Here is an 18,353-nt window from a genome sequence, read left to right as displayed (position 1 = left end):
GCTGGTATTTCCACACTTCATTATCAAGGGGCAATTACTATGTAGGGTAAACCTGGCCGCGGGCACAGGACATCCTGTAACACAATTATTGGTTCCCCCGTCTTGTCGACTGGAGGTCATAAGGCTGGCGCATGATATCCCTTTTGCGGGGCACCTCGGAGTTGACAAGACAAGGGAACGGATATTGGCTCGATTTTTTTGGCCAGGTGTTTATAAAGAATTGTCGAAATATGTAGCCACATGCCCAGACTGCCAGCGAGTAGCGCCGGGTCGAGTGCGCCCTGCCCCTTTGGTCCCACTGCCGATTATTTCCACCCCCTTTGAGCGCATCGCAGTGGACATAGTCGGCCCTTTGCTACCTTCTGACTCCGGGTATACGCATATATTAGTGGTGGTAGATTACGCAACGCGATACCCGGAGGCAGTTCCATTGAGGTCCACTAGTGCTGCTGTGATAGCCAAAGAACTAGTGCAGATTATGGCAAGAGTAGGGATCCCTAAGGAGATATTGACTGATCATGGAACTAATTTCTTGTCAAATACGCTTCAGCAAGTATATAATTTACTAAAAATACGTCCCATCAGAACGTCGGTTTATCATCCACAGACGGACGGATTGGTGGAACGTTTCAATCAGACTCTAAAGGCGATGCTGAGACGATTTGTGAATCAAGAGCAAAAACATTGGGCATCGCTTCTTCCCTACCTCCTTTTTGCAGTGAGAGAGGTGCCGCAGAGTTCGACAGGGTTCTCCCCCTTTGAGCTCTTGTACAGCCGACAGCCTCGCGGCATCCTCGATCTGTTGAGAGAGGGGTGGGAGGAGCACAAAGGCTCGTCCAAAAATGTAGTGCAGCATGTGCTCCTACTTAGAGATCGCCTAGATTTGGTTGGTCGTTTGGCCCAAGACAATCTCAGATCGGCTCAGCATCGACAACAGCAGCATTACAATCAAAATGCATTAATCCGAACTTTTCGGCCTGGAGACAAGGTAATGCTGCTACTTCCCTCATCAGAATCCAAACTATGTGCTAAATGGCAAGGGCCATATGAGGTGATTCGGGCTATAGGAAAGGTGAATTACGAAATTAGACAGCCCGATCGCCGTAATAAAAAATAAATTTATCACATAAATTTATTAAAGCCCTGGCAGGCAAGAGAGGTTTTATTCATAGCCCCAGGCAATATAGAGGATGATTTAGGGCCCGAGCTGGAACCCTCTGGCACAAAGAACATTTCGATGGGGGAACAGTTACTTCCTGATCAGCAACGTGAACTACGCAGGTTAATTGAGGAATTTAGCGATGTTTTTTCTAACACGCCCGGTAGAACTAACCTTGCTGAATATGACATTATCTCTCCCCCAGGTGTCACAGTGCGAGAGAGACCTTATCGGATCCCGGAAAGTCGACGGAGTGGCGTTCGCAAAGAGGTATGGGACATGCTCGAACTTGGGGTGATTGAGCCTTCTAGGAGCGAATGGTGCAGTCCAATTGTGATAGTGGCCAATAAGGACGGCACCAACCGCTTCTGCGTTGATTTCCGCAAGGTAAACGCTATTGCCAAGTTTGATGCGTATCCCATGCCTCGGGTCGACGAACTTCTAGATAGACTGGGGACGGCAAGATTTATTTCCACTCTGGATCTGACGAAGGGATATTGGCAGATCCCGTTAACTCGTAGTTCTAGAGAGAAAACCGCATTTTCAACACCAGAGGGGCTGTTTCATTTTACAACCATGCCATTTGGGTTACATGGTGCGCCTGCTGCCTTCCAGAGACTGATGGACCAGGTTTTACACCCACTTCGTGAATATGCGGCAGCGTATATTGATGATGTGGTTATTTACAGCTCCACCTGTCGAGAGCATTTGGCTAGGATCACAGCCATCCTTCAGTCTCTAAGGGCAGCCCGGCTGACAGCTAACTTGCGAAAATGTGCGTTTGCCAAGAAAGAAACACAATATTTGGGATTTGTAATGGGGAATGGCAGGGTGAAACCCGTTGTCTCCAAGGTCCAGGCCTTGGTAGACGCGGCAATTCCCAAAACCAAGGCTCAAGTGAGGTCGCTATTGGGGTTAGCCGGTTATTACCGCCACTTTATCCCCGAGTATGCCACAGTGGTTAACCCCTTAGTTGACCTCACTAAGAAGAGCGCACCAAATTCAATTAAATGGTCAGAAGAATGTCAGGGGGCGTTTGATATTGTTAAGCAGAGACTTTGTCAGGCCCCTGCTCTCATCACTCCAGACTTCACTAAGAGATTCATCCTCCACACCGATGCTTTGGATGTCGGTTTGGGTGCAGTCTTGTCTCAAATGGTAGGCGGAGTAGAACACCCTGTTCTGTACATAAGTAAAAAAATGCTCCCTCGGGAGCGCAACTACTCCGTCGTCGAAAAAGAGTGTTTGGCCATTAAATGGGCTACTCACTCTTTGAGATACTACCTGCTGGGACACTCATTCGATCTCGTCACGGACCACGCCCCACTCAAGTGGCTAAGCACAATGAAGGACAGCAATGCCCAGATAACTCGGTGGTATCTGGCATTGCAGCCCTTCATGTACCATATGGTACACCGTGCAGGGAAAGACCACCAAAATGCGGATTATTTTTCCCGGGAGGGGGGAGTAATGGGAAAGGTAGATTTAGCCGAGTGTTCCTTTGGCTCCACTCTGAGCGGTGGGCTATGTGACAGAGAGCGAATGAGTCTTGGTGTTAGATCTCCCTCTCGACCTGTGAGGGCACGGTGCATGAGGAACAGAGTACCCTTAATGAAATGGCACGACAATTTATTCCGTAGGGTAGATGGAAGTCGGTCATTTCGGAAGGGGGCGGGGCCACGGCACCCGAGCTCAGTGACCCGGACGGAAAGTGGCGTGGCATCCGAGGATTGGAGGAGCGGATGCGCTCGTTAACCTCGGGGTCATGGGTGAGGGTATAAATAGGGGGCATGGCTTGAGTGATCTGTTCCTTTGCATATGGTTAAATTACATAACCGAGAAGGAGCCCGTCTTGTGAAAATAAACTGTGAGTGTTTCGTGTTTGTGTATTAACACTGTGTGTCTTGTGTGTTGTTTCACTGAAGATTACTGAGCACGATCCGGAGCTGCAGCCACAGGCCAGCGAAAAACCCGGACTTCACCACTCACCTTTTCCACTACAGGAACTGTCTTTTGTTTGCACCATTAGCACTTGAATCATGCACTGTCTTTGTGTTTCTGTTTTGTGTGGGTGTCTGAACGGGACTTTTGGGGTTACGGGTCAAACCCGTGGATTACAAATAGAAGTGATACACGCCGCTGTATCACTTCCAGCACTATTATTATTTGCAGGTTTGCCTTAAGGCTCTGGACATTTATTAAATTAAATAAACACCCTTGCACCTGTACCAACGTTGTCTGTGTGATTATTCTGCATTGCATTCACCTGCATGTCGTTACCACTTTGCCACACTGCCCCACTTTCTTTAGTACATAATTGAAATACCCTGCGATAAACCAGATGTCATAAAGGCTTCTTAAACCTCAGCACCGCTCCAGCACTGAATGAAACCGACAGCGGCCTGTAGTTTCAAAGCAGCTGTCAACATCATTTTGAAATCATAATAATAATACATACATGCACCTGGTCATATCTGGACACTGTACTGGTACTTCCACTTGGGAGTCTTTTATTTCCTTGTACACAACCAACTTGAAAGTTATCGCTTCACTATTACCCTAACCCTACTGTTAATCATAACCTTTGTCCTAATGAAGCATTAAGGCACGACAGGTGATGGGCAGACATGATGTGGTAAAGTGGAGTGCCTTTGACCCTTTAGTGTGCGGTTATATCATGTCAACCCATCGCCTAAAACGCAGCAAACCAATCAGAGAGCAGGAGTTTTCCAAGCAGATTTATAATGGTTATTACTGTAGCATGACCCAAAACTATAAACCAGTCTTAAGATAATCAAAAAGGCATATCTTTACACGGGGTTTCCAAATGTGTATCTTTGTTACATTGCTGATTGCACTGCTCTGTATGTGGAATCAATTGAATTGTTACAAGAATTACAATCAGTATTAACTATTAACTTTTCAATGGGGCCCTATACATTTAGTATGAATGCACTTCTGTTTGTTTGTGTGAGCTCACATATGTATGAAAATTGCAGCTTGATTTTTAGTGTTTGATTCCAGCACCTCCTTCTTAAAGAAAGGCAGCTAAACCACCTAAGCCAGCTATTGAGACTAAGCTATCCAGCAGTAACATACTGCATGAAATATCTGATGACCTTGAGTTAGCAGGACTGTTCTTTTAGTCGCACAGTAAGAATCTTGTTTGGGTGCTGAGCTCAGTCCCCACTATCGGTACTTTGCATCCTCATTTAATAAGCATTTCCAGACCAGAGGAAGAGAACACAATAGGGTCATTAATCATGGTGATGCTAATAATCCAGTCACTGTACTTAGAAACAACACATTGGAATATACTATTACTGCTTCAACTTCAATTACTTTTACAATCAGTAATCACACAGACGAAAGCCAATTAACTGTGCATGATATATGTATTATATATGTATGTGTCAGAATATACTATCAAACAATATGTCTCGAGTTGGTTTTGGGCTGTTGCTCCGCTCATGTCCAGTCCAGAACCCATATGTAATTTCATATATTGTATTCTGTGTTTTTTATAACAGACAAACATCTATTTTACCTTCTTTCTCTCATATAACGATTTATGTCTGTGAGGTCTGTCAGCAAGTCTTTTTCTGTTATTGATATGACCCTTTTTGTTCAAGAGTTATTATCATTCCATTTCTTTATTTCAAGTGTACTATTTTAAAGTAGCTTACTGTGCTTCCAACATAAGTGAAAAATGGTTTGTTTATAGAAGCTTTATGATGTAAAAAGGGTTATATTAGAGGATTATATATGAACAATTCTAAAAGCAGCTTGTATCTTAGAGCAAATAAACAATTGGAGATAAAAAAGAAATCATGGAATCGTTTTGTTTAACAAAATTTAATCTAAATTTTTGACTCATCAAAGTAGCCACCTTTTGCAGATATAACAGCGGAATACACTCGTGGAAGTTCCCACAAATGTGTTGCACTTGTAGGTTGCTTTGCTTTCACCCTTCTGTCCAGTTCATCCCAAACCAGCTCGATGGGGTTTAAGTCTGGGGACTGTGCTGGGCATTCCATGATTTGAAGCCTACCGTCTTGTTCTTTTCTTCTGAGGTAGTTCTGACATAGCCTGGAGGTATGTTTTGGGTCATTATCTTGCTGTAGGATGAACCCCTGACCAACTAGGCATATACCAGAGGGTATTGCATGGCGCTGCAAAATGCTGTGGTAGCAGTTTTGGTTCAGGGTGCCACTCACTCTGTGCAAGTCGCCGACTCTGGATCCAGCAAAGGAGCCCCAGACCATCACGCTTCCTCCTCCATGTTTGACAGTTGGTGTCACGCACCGAGGAACCATCCTTTCGCCTACTCGACGGCGTACAAAAACCCTGCGTGATGAACCGAAGATTTCAAATTTTGATTCATCGGTCCATAAGACCTTCTTCCAGTCTTCAATAGTCCACTGGCGGTGCTTCATGGCCCAAGCAAGCCTCTTTTTCTTATTTTGCCATCTTAGCAATGGCTTTCTTACTGCCACTCGACCTGTCAAACCTGCAGCTCGAAGTCTTCTCTTCACAGTTGAAACTGAGACTTGCTTACTTCGACCAGTGTTAAGCTGTGCTTGAAGCTGTTGTCCTGTGAGCTGCCTATCACGCAAGCTGTTGACTCTCAGAAACTTGTCTTCTGATTCTGTTGTGGCTTTGGGTCTGCCAGACCTCTTCCTGTCAGAGTTTCCTCCAGTTTCCAAGTGCCTTTTGATGGTGTAGGAAACTGTACTCACTGACACCTTGGCTTTCTTTGCAATTTCTCTAAAGGAAAGACCTACACTTTTAAGGGTTATAATGGTCTGTCTGTCTTCCTTTGTTAATTGCCTTTTTCTCGCCACTATGAGAGCAATATATTACTTCCTGCAGTACAATACTGTCCAAATAATGCTTAAGAGGGTGTAGTAACACAGTCTGTTCCAACACTGCTTTTATACAGACAGAGGGTTTGTAAGTAATCAACAAAAGTTGGGACACCTGTAGGAATTGTTAGCATCAACTTTCAAGACTTAATTTACTTCCTTTGCTGCAGAACAGCTGTAAGTTGTTAACCCATTACTTGTTCCCTGAAAAAGGCCTTTTTGTATAACTCTGAAATGTACATTATTTTTCAGTTTTTGGTAACCTAAACTTTTTTTTTTAACCTCTGGCAGTTTACCGCTTACCTTTGTACCATTTCAGGTTATTCGCTGGACTTGAACTGCTTAAATTTCAATAAAAACTGGAAAAATGGGGGTGTTCTAAAACTTTTGACCGGTAGTGTAAATATATATACAGACGTGCTCAAATTTGTTGGTACCCTTACAGCTCATTGAAATAATGCTTCATTCCTCCTGAAAAGTGATGAAATTAAAAGCTATTTTATCATGCATACTTGCATGCCTTTGGTATGTCATAGAATAAAGCAAATAAGCTGTGAAAAGAGATGAATTATTGCTTATTCTACAAAGATATTCTAAAATGGCCTGGACACATTTGTTGGTACCCATTAGAAAAGATAATAAATAATTGGATTATAGTGATATTTCAAACTAATTAGTTTCTTTAATTAGTATCACACATGTCTCCAATCTTGTAATCAGTCATTCAGCCTATTTAAATGAAGAAAAGTAGTCACTGTGCTGTTTGGTATCATTGTGTGCACCACACTGAACATGGACCAGAGAAAGCAAAGGAGAGAGTTGTCTGAGGAGATCAGAAAGAAAATAATAGACAAGCATGGTAAAGGTAAAGGCTACAAGACCATCTCCAAGCAGCTTGATGTTCCTGTGACAACAGTTGCAAATATTATTAAGAAGTTTAAGGTCCATGGAACTGTAGCCAACCTCCCTGGGCGCAGCCGCAAGAGGAAAATCGACCCCAGAGTGAACAGAAGGATAGTGCGAATGGTAGAAAAAGAACCAAGGATAACTGCCGAAGAGACACAAGCTGAACTCTAAGGTGAAGGTACGTCAGTTTCTGATCGCACCATCCGTGGGCTCCATGGAAGAAGACCCAGGAGGACTCCACTTTTGAAAGAAAAACATAAAAAAGCCAGACTGGAATTTGCTAAAATGCATATTGACAAGCCACAATCCTTCCGGAAGAATGTCCTTTGGACAGATGAGTCAAAACTAGAGCTTTTTGGCAAGTCACATCAGCTCTATGTTCACAGACGAAAAAATGAAGCTTTCAAAGAAAAGAACACCATACCTACAGTGAAACATGGAGGAGGCTCGGTTATGTTTTGGGGCTGCTTTGCTGCGCCTGGCACAGGGTGCCTTAAATCTGTGCAGGGCACAATGAAATCTCAAGACTATCAAGGCATTCTGGAGCGAAACGTACTGCCCAGTGTCAGAAAGCTTTGTCTCAGTCGCAGGTCATGGGTCCTCCAACAGGATAATGACCCAAAACACACAGCTTAAAGCACCCAAGAATGGTTAAGAACAAAACATTGGACTATTCTGAAGTGGCCTTCTATGAGTCCTGATCTGAATCCTATCGAACATCTATGGAAAGAGCTGAAACTGGCAGTCTGGAGAAGGCACCCATCAAACCTGAGATAGCTGGAGCAGTTTGCTCAGGAAGAGTGGGCCAAACTACCTGTTAACAGGTGCAGAAGTCTCATTGAGAGCTACAGAAAATGTTTGATTGCAGTGATTGCCTCTAAAGGTTGTGCAACAAAATATTAGGTTAGCGGTCCCATCATTTTTGTCCATGCCATTTTCATTTGTTTTATTATTTACAATATTATGTTTAATAAAAAATCAAAAGCAAAGTCTGATATCTATTAAATATGGAATAAACAATGGTGGATGCCAATTACTTTTGTCAGTTTCAAGTTATTTCAGAGAAAATTGTGCATTCTTCGTTTTTTGTGGAGGGGTACCAACAAATTTGAGCATGTCTGTATATATATATATATATATATATATATATATATATATATATATATATATATATATATATATACACACACACACACATTACTATTACTGGCATACTGGAACAGGGTATCTTTTAAGTCACAGGGTATGCTTTAAGTCACAAGGTATCCTTTAAGTGAGGCATCATAGGGTTAATGAATACTGATACTCAAATGAATGGTCACTTGATTTAACAGAGAACATCCTCAGTATAATAATCTGCATAATATACAGTATCTTTGGAACACCCTGTATATTAAATAAGAGTGCTGTAATTCATTGCTATAGGGTTGATAAACAGGCTGTAGTTTCTAATGCCTCAATTTAGTGTGATGGTAATTGCCTTAGTTTAGTTTGATGGTAATTTTAAAATAATATAGTTTGCAGTAGACATGATATATTCCAATCTCTATATCACTGTTGGGCAAATGTAACCTGCGGATTTCATTTTAATTATAACTCTTAAACAAGCAAATAAGAAAACAAACAGATGTGGTAAAGATAACGCATTACTCCTTAGGGGGCATTTTAGCAGTGTTGGCATTAAATAATTGCTAACGGTTGTCCTAGTTTTTTAATTATATAAATATAGCTGTGTCATAATTTAAAATGTAGTCCACACTCTCAAATCATGTAACAATGCAAATGTAATTAAAACAAAGATAAATTGAGGCTCCCGAGTAGCGCATCCAGTAAAGGCACTCCGTGTGGAGTGCAGGATGCGTCCTATAGCCTGGAGGTCGCCGGTTCAGGTCCAGGCTATTCCACTGCCGGCCGTTTACAAGGGCAACCCAAGGCGGGGAAGGTTAGGTCGTCCAGGCTGTCCTCGGCTCACCGCACACCAGCAACCCCTGTAGACTGGCCGGGCACCTGCGGGCCTGCCTGCAAGCGGCCCAGAGCTGCATGGACCTCCGACTGTAGCTCTGAAGGTAGCTGCATGGCGGGCCTGCAGAGTGAAAAGAAGTGGACGGTTGACGGCACATGTTTCGGAGGACACGTGTGTTCGTCTTTGTCTCTCCCGAGTCAGCGCGGGGGTTGCAGCGGTGAGCCAGGCTTAAAATTGGGCATTTCAAATTGAGGAGAAAATAGGGAAAAAACCCAACAATTGGTGATTCCAATTTGGACAAAGCAAAGGTAGTGTAACGTCTTCCTTGTACACTTTGCAGGCTTTTCTGTAACACGTTCAGCAGTTCATTATCTATTGTAATAATTCAACAAGAAGCACTAGTGGACATGACATTCCGGATATGTCTAGACACAATAACTTCGTTTCAATATTATAGACTTCATTTGCTGCATAAATTGATAATTAGGATTATGACTACGTAAGCAATGTTACTTCAACCACGCAATAGCTGCAATGTAGCATGAGTATTTAAAAAACATAACCCTGCTGTCATTGAAAGCAAAATGAGACATTCACTGCTTTAATTCTTCCAGGAGCAGCCAGGCTGCTTGATAAGCAGTGCATGTGATAACCAATGAGTCATTATTGTGGTGCAGTAACTAAAGTAACAATTATTCTGAACAAAAACCATTCCATCTTTAACTCTTTCCTCTTCCAATGCAACTTGTAAATGCATCTCTTGTTTGTATTTAACCACCAGTGTTAATTTCGTCAATGGAAATATTCGTGGGCAAGGTGTTTTAATTTAATCAACAGTGACAACGAGACAACTAAGACGAGGATGAAGAGCAGGCGAACTTGGCATGACTAAGACTAAACGAAAACCATTTAACTGCGCTTGATGAAGACAGCAAAGCATGATGGGAGACTGGTGATGACTAACACAGCAGTACATTGACAAAGACAAAAAATAGCAATTAATTGAAGTAAAAAAATGACACTGTGTATTGATTCGCTGATCTCTGACAAAAGAAATATTGTGCACGCCCCATGGATACCATTCTTAACTGCACATGACAATGAGAATGCTTTCAGTTAAAATCTGCTTTCTGGCAGCTCTTCTCTTTCAACAAACAAAATCATTTGTAAAATAATTATTGAAGTTAGAGGAAGAATGTCACTAACAGGAACAAAATAAAACCAGAGGTGCCATTTAACTCAGTGGCATGCAGGTGTTGCAGAATTAGAATTATCTGTGAAATGAATTCAGATTTAGCACATACATATTGACATATAAAGAAGCAGAAATAACAGAATATGGTGAAACACAACCAAACCAAGTAGATTTGGGTCAAGCTAGCAGTTAAATAAAGAAGGCTTTGGGGAAACTGAAGTTTTTTTGTTAAATCCTAAAAGACATCTAAACACCTATTGGTGTACAACAACTTTTACACTTATAACTTGTTTCAAAGCTATTTTTCAAAATGGCCGCTCTAGTGCACTGATAGTGTAAGGATTATTGTCCACATTGTCAAACAGGCAACAGCAATAACGATCCGTGATGTGGTACGGAGCAGAAAAGCCAGAGCACTTGTTGTTATGTTTTTTTGCTTTTAGAGTTCAGAGTTTACTACAGTGGCCACTTTGAAAACAGCTTTGAAACTGAGTTTAGTTAAGAAGTTGTCAGGATGTTAACAATGAAAAGAAAATTACAGGTACATTATTTAAACAGTTGTAGCAACAAGTGGGGACGTGTAACACTATATTTTTCGGAACCCCACTACTTACTCTTTAAGCATTCACCACAGAATTTAGTATCCCTATTTATTTTTGGGATGTACTTGTTAAATGTCATTGCAATGCTTAAAAGTATAGTTCAGAACAACACTAGTGCATCATTAAAAGCTTGCCTGTTCATATATGTCTTTGGAAATATTGGAGTACACAATTGCAATATAAATTGCTTCAAATACAAACAGAAATCATTTCAACCTTCTTAAAGCTTGGATTAATAAGACAAAAATGAGCAGCTATCTTTGTAGCACACGTGTTTCTGTATTAAATGTGCCCTCCCCCAGGCCAGGCATCTTATTGGTTTGTGTAGATAACCAGACGAGTCTGTGCCAATGGATTGGCTGGCGATTGTGTTAGTTATGCAACCTGTGCCGCTCAAGCTTAAGTAACGCCTTCTAGTTTTGGCTCATGAAAACACATCTAGGCGCACAATGTATGTACGTACAATATATGTTTAAACCAAGTTGCATCTGAAATACTTCATAGACTGTTGTGAACTGCAGTGACTCATAAGGGAATTCCATAGGGTTTTTAGAAACCAGTACTGTGTTCTACAATAAGATATTATCTTTAAAAATGCTGATTTTCAGCTCCTACAACATACCACTAATTTGAATCAGAGCAACCAACATTGTTGAAGGAAGGACCATGAACTGGATACACTGCAGTGCTTAGAAGAAAATAATCTCTTTCACTTGGCAAACATTTCTGAATAGAAGTTGAAAAAGTAATTAATTAGTTTATTTACCTATGCTGTGTGAAGAAAAAAAAGATACAAATGATCAGGAATAGTTTAATTGTTATCCATCTGTGTGTATTATGTTACTGCACTGACGAAGGCCAGTGGCCGCAACGAGTCTGCATGAATTCGCTTCATTGTTTTTTCATAATGATGTTATAATAATAAATATATAAGCTTAACAGCAGATACCTGGTGAGTGCTTGACTTTTTATGATATCCGTCTGTGTGCACATGGCTTATTTATCTTATACTCAGTTTCGAATCAATATCACTCAATTTGCATATCTTGGTCATTATCGCTTCAGCTGGTAGAGCTCCAGCTGGTTTGATTATCTGCCTGATTGCTCTGTGTCCATCTGTCTTTGGGCCTGTTTGCCTGTCTTTTAATATATATTTGCATAAAACAAATCAAGTTTGATTGATCCAGTGGTTTTGTACAAATAAGCCCTACTATGAGTCAGCTTGGCAATAATACATTGATGTATGTGGTAGATTGCAAACATTAATATCTTCCACAGTTTAGATTTAAAAAAAAAAAGCTTGTGCAGTTTCCAAATGAATAACCTAAGCACTTAATGTGCTAATGAAAAAAGTTATAACAAAACACATTGCTTATTTTATTTCCCAGGTGGCACCTGATTTCAAACAATTCTAAAAGATGAAATACCTCTTTACATCAAAACAGGGCCTAAAAGTTTCTTGATAGGAGTTTGTATTAAATGTCGGATAAGGGACAGCACAGGTTGTTTTTTTTTTAATTTAAAATAACTTTTCACGGGGCGGAGCTATGCCACCTGATAGTGTTTATTGACAGAGTTAGTAAACATATACACATGGAGAGAGGGGCTCCGCCTCTTCAAGGCCCAACATTTATTTGATCAATAGACACGATAAACACTGTCTTTGAGGTGACCCGACATACGAGAGGGGCACCGTCTCTGAGGTTACCCGACATACTAAGAGGCTCGCAAACCGGAAAGAAAAACATGAATTAGTATTGATAACACAAAAGAGGTTCCGGCTCTTCCTGACCCAACAAATACAGTAGGGGGGTTCCGGCGCTGAGGAGACCCAACAAACAGGAGGGGGGCCACCGTCTTTGAGGTGACCCGACATACCAAGAGGGGCACCGTCTCTGAGGTTACCCGACATACGAAGAGGCTCGCGAACCGGAAAGAAAACATAAAGTTAGTATTTGTTAAAACATATGATACGTGGTGTTCGCCTCTTCGAAGCCCAACATAATAGAAGGGGGGTTCCAACGTTGAGGAGACCAGACAAACAGGAGAGGGGCCACCGTCTTTGAGGAGACCCGACAAACACGAGGGATGCCACCGCTTGGGGACCCTCACATAGAGGCATCAGACCTGAAAGAAGAATCCCAAAAGAAACATACATGCAGATGGAAGGGTTTGGCCGGGGGTCCTCTCTGACTCATGGAGAACCCTCCTCTATGAGGTAAATGAAGCAGAGCTTAACAAAGGGTTGGAGAAAGTGGAATCACTAACCCCCTAAAAGATGGACCCCCGGCTCCCCGCTGACGCAACGTGAAGAAGAAAAAGAGAGAACCGCCAATGCATAAGAAAGGAAAGAGAAAACATTTAGATGAAAGAAAACAAACACTTAACGTGACAAAGGGGTTAGTAGACTGTACCCTAATGACTATGTGAAGACCCTCTGCACAGTGGAAAGAAAAAAACCCTTTCTTTTAATTTAATTTCTTAGGGGGAAATCTTTGGTGGCTCAGGCAGAAAGGTCGTCCCCACTCCGGACATACTTGCAATGCACTGATGTGTGGAGGATATTTCAGATGATGAAGAACGAATATAAGTTTCAACTGCTGATGAAGTCCAGCGCCCCATATTTTTAATTAAATGCTGGTTAATGTTGGCTTTTGCAGCTGAAGTAGCTGCCCCTATTCTAAATGAATGAGGAGTGTAGAATTGCGAAGGAAGACCTGCTCTGGACACCACGGTGGAAAGGTGTGTTGAAAACCAATGCCTTGATACAAAGGACCGGCTTGAATTGATAAACAAAGGGTCAGAGGATGAAATGGCTTTGCGTTCTGCAATGTACTTCAACATGGAAGTGAAGGGACACAGAGGAGAGTTGATCTTAGAAAGCTGAATACATTGTCCTTGCCGCAGTTGATCTGTTTTTGAAATGCGAAGAAATAAGATGAAATGAGAATCTGGGATGAGCTTGAGGTCACTGCAGCGGATACCTAGGGTAGGAAAGCTGGCAATAGAAGGAACTGTATATTCAGAACATCTCAAAAACCCCAAAAATGCAGATAGACATATGACTTCCATAGTTAAATCATCAAATGGAGAAAAACAGCCATGGCGGAGAATCCTTTATTTATAATATGCACTGTAGTTGAATTATCACAGTAAAATAGTATTGATTTCTTAGACCAGAGATGACCCCATAGCTGGGCAGCTGCTACTATTGGGTATATCTCTAGCAGAGCTGTGGATTTTAGATGAGGAGATATGTTCTCGATTTCCTCAGGCCATGTACTGCAAAACCATTGATTGTTAAATAGACCTCCGAATCCCAGAGATGAGGCATCAGTAAATAAAGCCATATCGTGTGGAGCTGAAATGAAATCATCATAAAACATAGAGAGACTGTTCCAGTGCTGAATAAGCGCAGACCACATTTTAATGTCTTTTCTAGCTTCTGAAGAGATATTTATATAGGAGTTCAGATTTTTTGCTGTTGATGCCAGCGCTAGCAGTCGAGATATAAACGTCCTCCCCTGTGGAATGATACTTATTGCGAAGTTAAAGTAACCCAGCAATGAAAGCAGTGCCCTTTTTTTAATTGTTTTACTGATCTGAAAATCTTGAATGAGCAAACGAATATGGTTAAGTTTAGACTCAGGCAGGCGGGCTTCAAACTTTTCTGTATCTAGAATGATTCCAAGGAATTCCAAAGAATGAAGGGGACCGATAGACATTAAGAAGAATCGAGCATAATGCTTCCAACAGGGTATCAAATATCTTCGCGCTGCTGCGGCAGCCAAAAGTCAATTGGGTGGCAAAATAAAACGTCCCTTCCCAGCATATACCAAACAGGTGACGGAGAGAAGGATGGATTGGCATTACTTTAAATGCGCCTGATATATCTGCTTTTGCTAACCAGGAACCACGACCTGCTAATTTAATTAAATGTATTGCATCTGCAATAGTGATGTAATGCAGGGAAAATTGATCTTGGGGAATTAATGAATTAATGCTGCTGGTGCTTGACCCCCGTGGTGCTGATAAATCAATAATGAGACGCTTTTTTCCTGACATTTGCCTCGTGGCAATGCCGATAGGATTAATTCTATATACTGGAAAAGGAGGAGCTAAAAATGGAAATCCTTTTTTAATTTCTTTTCCGATGAGAGACTGCACTGATTGAGGATCTTAAGTCGCTGAATAAAGATTTTTGCTTTTGAACGAGGAAGAAGGAATTTGAGTAAGACTGGTTGAAAAACCATTTTTTAATCCGTTGATCAGGTAATTAATTAAGTTACTGTCGGGATGATTCTGTAATTTACTTGATAACGCCGGGATGTTTATAGGAGTAAAGACTGTGAGCATCGGGGAAAGTCACTTGCGTTTTAAAGGGCAGATTGTATTAGCGTGAGGGTCACCGCAATTGCTGCACATGTGGATAAAATTGCATTGCCTATTCGAACAGAAGCCAGTATTGAAATTGTTGCAGATTTGTCTTCCTCCTGAAAATCTAATACTGCGCCCGTATTTGTCTTTCCTTGTGGATTGATCGAGGGGAGCTGAAGAATGTATAGGATTAGGTACTGAAGATCTGTATGAATTAGAGGTGAAACCAGGTGCTTTAGAAGTTGATGCAATTGCAGCTTTAGGGCAGAGGGATGTTGAGTGAGCTGTTGAAGCGCAGACCCCACATGCGTTAGCCCTTAGACCACCAAAAATTCTGTTAAATAGATCTGGATCAGGTTTTGCCCAAATGATGATGTGATTATCTGCTGCCAATATCGCTGCGGCTTTTGCAGAGAATGCTTTATGATACTCATAAAACATAGTCACTTCGTATCTGACAGACAGCTCCACGATGTAATATTCGTAAGATTCCAATTCAGCTCTGCGGTTAGGATATACCGAGCATAACACATCTCTGAATATGGAGAAAGCAAGGACAAATTCCCCTAATGTAAGATTTTTAAGCAGTCTGGGATCTCTGGATTTTAGAGTTACTGCCAATTCTCCACAATCGACTACTCTATGGTCCAAGAATTCCGAAGTCGTCATTAATAGTGAAACAAGATTAATGTCCTTACCTTCAAGAATGATACATCTGATTTGTGGAGATATAGTGTGACGTCTAGCTGCAGTTGGAGAGGAGGATCCGTATGTAGATGCAGTAGCGAGGTTGTATGTTGGAGGATCTGCTTCGCTGGCTGAAATTAGGGCTGGACCGGAAGAAGCTGTAGGCGGCGCTGCAGTATTTGATGCTGGAATTAATGACAGCGCTGTAGATTGTTTTCCCTGTTCCATAATAGACACCCTTTTATCTAGATCCGACAGCTGAGAACTGACTGAAGATAGAGTATCGGAAAAAGGCTGCATAAATGATTTTATCTCGTTAAATATTTGCGAATGTTGGATTTCAATGGCAGGCTGCTGGTTAGCGGTGCTAGTTGTGGGGGTGGTTAGATCCGGAATAGACTGCCTGCTGTCTGTTTTAGGACGCTGAATGGCTGGGCGCGGCTGATTATGTTTTTTCCGAGGAAAGACTGGTTCTGCTGAGACTGAATTGCAATAGAGAATGAAAAGAGACTCTCTATCACTCCCTGCCGGAATCGCATTACCGTTTTTAAGAAGGGTTTTTATCAATTTATTCATGGGCTAGTCCTTCCAAAACAATCGATCCGGAGGGGCGTCCTGAGGCCGAAGATGCTTGGATCGCCGCAGATTTGATGTTTGGGTGGCAGGAACGGTAGGCAACATTTGAACTGGAACCTGGTCGAGAGCCTGATCAGGAGCCTGATCAGATGTAACTGAAATACCAGAAGGGGAGAAAAAACGGAGACTGGATGGACCCTGGATTGAAGCTGAAGGAGAATGATCTGTTAATGACAGAAAATCCTGGGAATCCTCTGAATCCAATGACAACTGCTGTAAGTACTCCATTATTGAGGTATGCAAAAGTTGATGGGTCTTGAAATCGCTTAGGTTTAAGCCAAAACGAAAAAACACAAGACAGCGAGGTAGAGGTGACTAATGTTTAAATAAGGTAGATTTAATTGATGACAGCAGATGATAGGTTGTTGGTGCCTAGCTCCGCCCCCTGAACCCCACATATAGGTTAACATTTGTTGTTCATAAACTATAAAATCCTTTCACACAAACTGTGTTCCTCCTTCACACAGTGTGTTGGTAAACATGTGGTTTGAGTACTGTACAAGTATTGACACAGTACTGGGATACAAGGTGTGCAATGCTTGTTTGAGGGTAGTATATATATATATATATATATATATATATATATATATATATATATATATATATATATATATATATATATATATTATACAGGGATGGAAAAAAGATTGGAAATTGTTCCATATTAGACTAGAAGATGTAGGGCTATGTGGGCGGCCAGTGGCATGTCTTCAAGGTGTTTAAATTGCTGTGAGGGGATATAAGATCATTGTTTTGGCCAGTCATGGAAGCACCTCTGAACCAAGCACCTGTAGCACAATCAACCCTCAGGTGTACTGTCTGCTCTATCATAACTAATGCTTACTGGGGGCGTGGATTTGTATAATTCACAAAACATTTTTATTTGCCCACCCCTGTGTCAGCCTGTATTCTTTAGTATACAACAGGAAAGATACCCTTGTGTAGTGACCTCCATATATCTTGTTTCCTACAGAATTGTATGTAATCTATATATTTCTATAAATCTTTAGCACCCGTTTTACAGAATCAATGGAGTTCTATCGATAACTAGCTGCCATTTTCTTTTGCCAATTTTAGAAGTCCATACATCATTTTTATGAGGAGTGTAACTCTTACTATCTATAACACTGTGCAATACATTTGTTTGCCTAGAAATCCAGCTGTCAGCCTCTAAGCTGTGGAATAATATGATACGAACTGAATTAGACATATTGATCTCTCAAACTATCGACTCATGTATTTAATTCATAAGAATCTTTATTGAACACATGCATTCGATTTTACAAGGCAGCGTTCCTTGGTTGTAGTTGGATATTGCAATAGATGTATATTAAGATCTAAATGAGATGTGGACTTGACCCTGTCTGCTGTAATTTGCAAGCCAGTTTTTACTTAATGTTTAGACCCTGAGGGTTAAGAATCGAGAGGCATGCTTGGCCGAAATATGATAAATGACACCGCGTTGACTGCAAATTTAAAAAAAAAAAAAACTTAAAAGATTTTATTTTGTAGTCAATTAAGTTTAATTTCTACTTTGTTTATAGTCACACACACACACACACACACACACACACACACACACACGCACACACACACTCATATATATAGAATAATAAATGGGCTTCAGTGAGTTACAGGAAAATAATTTCATCTAGGGTTTCTGTGACGACATAAATTATGAGACTGAAGGTGACATTTTGTATTTGAATTGAAGTGATGGTCTCGTGGAGTCCAATGGGTCAAAATTCAAGTATATTTTCCTCTAGAGGAATTATCACTTTTTGACGTCACTACTGTGGTATTATAGATATATAATGTTCAAATGATATATTCAATATTTTAAGCACTAGATTTCATATTTGCATCTGGAACTTTAATAACCACCAGGACCCTGCACTCCTCCATCACTTCCACCCTGTCTGGTGTTTATCACATTTTCACTTCATGCGTATGCTCTTTAATT

This window comes from Acipenser ruthenus, chromosome 21 (assembly GCF_902713425.1).
Source record: "Acipenser ruthenus chromosome 21, fAciRut3.2 maternal haplotype, whole genome shotgun sequence".
In the NCBI taxonomy this organism is placed as follows: domain Eukaryota; kingdom Metazoa; phylum Chordata; class Actinopteri; order Acipenseriformes; family Acipenseridae; genus Acipenser; species Acipenser ruthenus.
The sequence above is the reverse complement of the archived record's forward strand: the minus strand, read 5'-3'. Positions refer to the sequence as shown.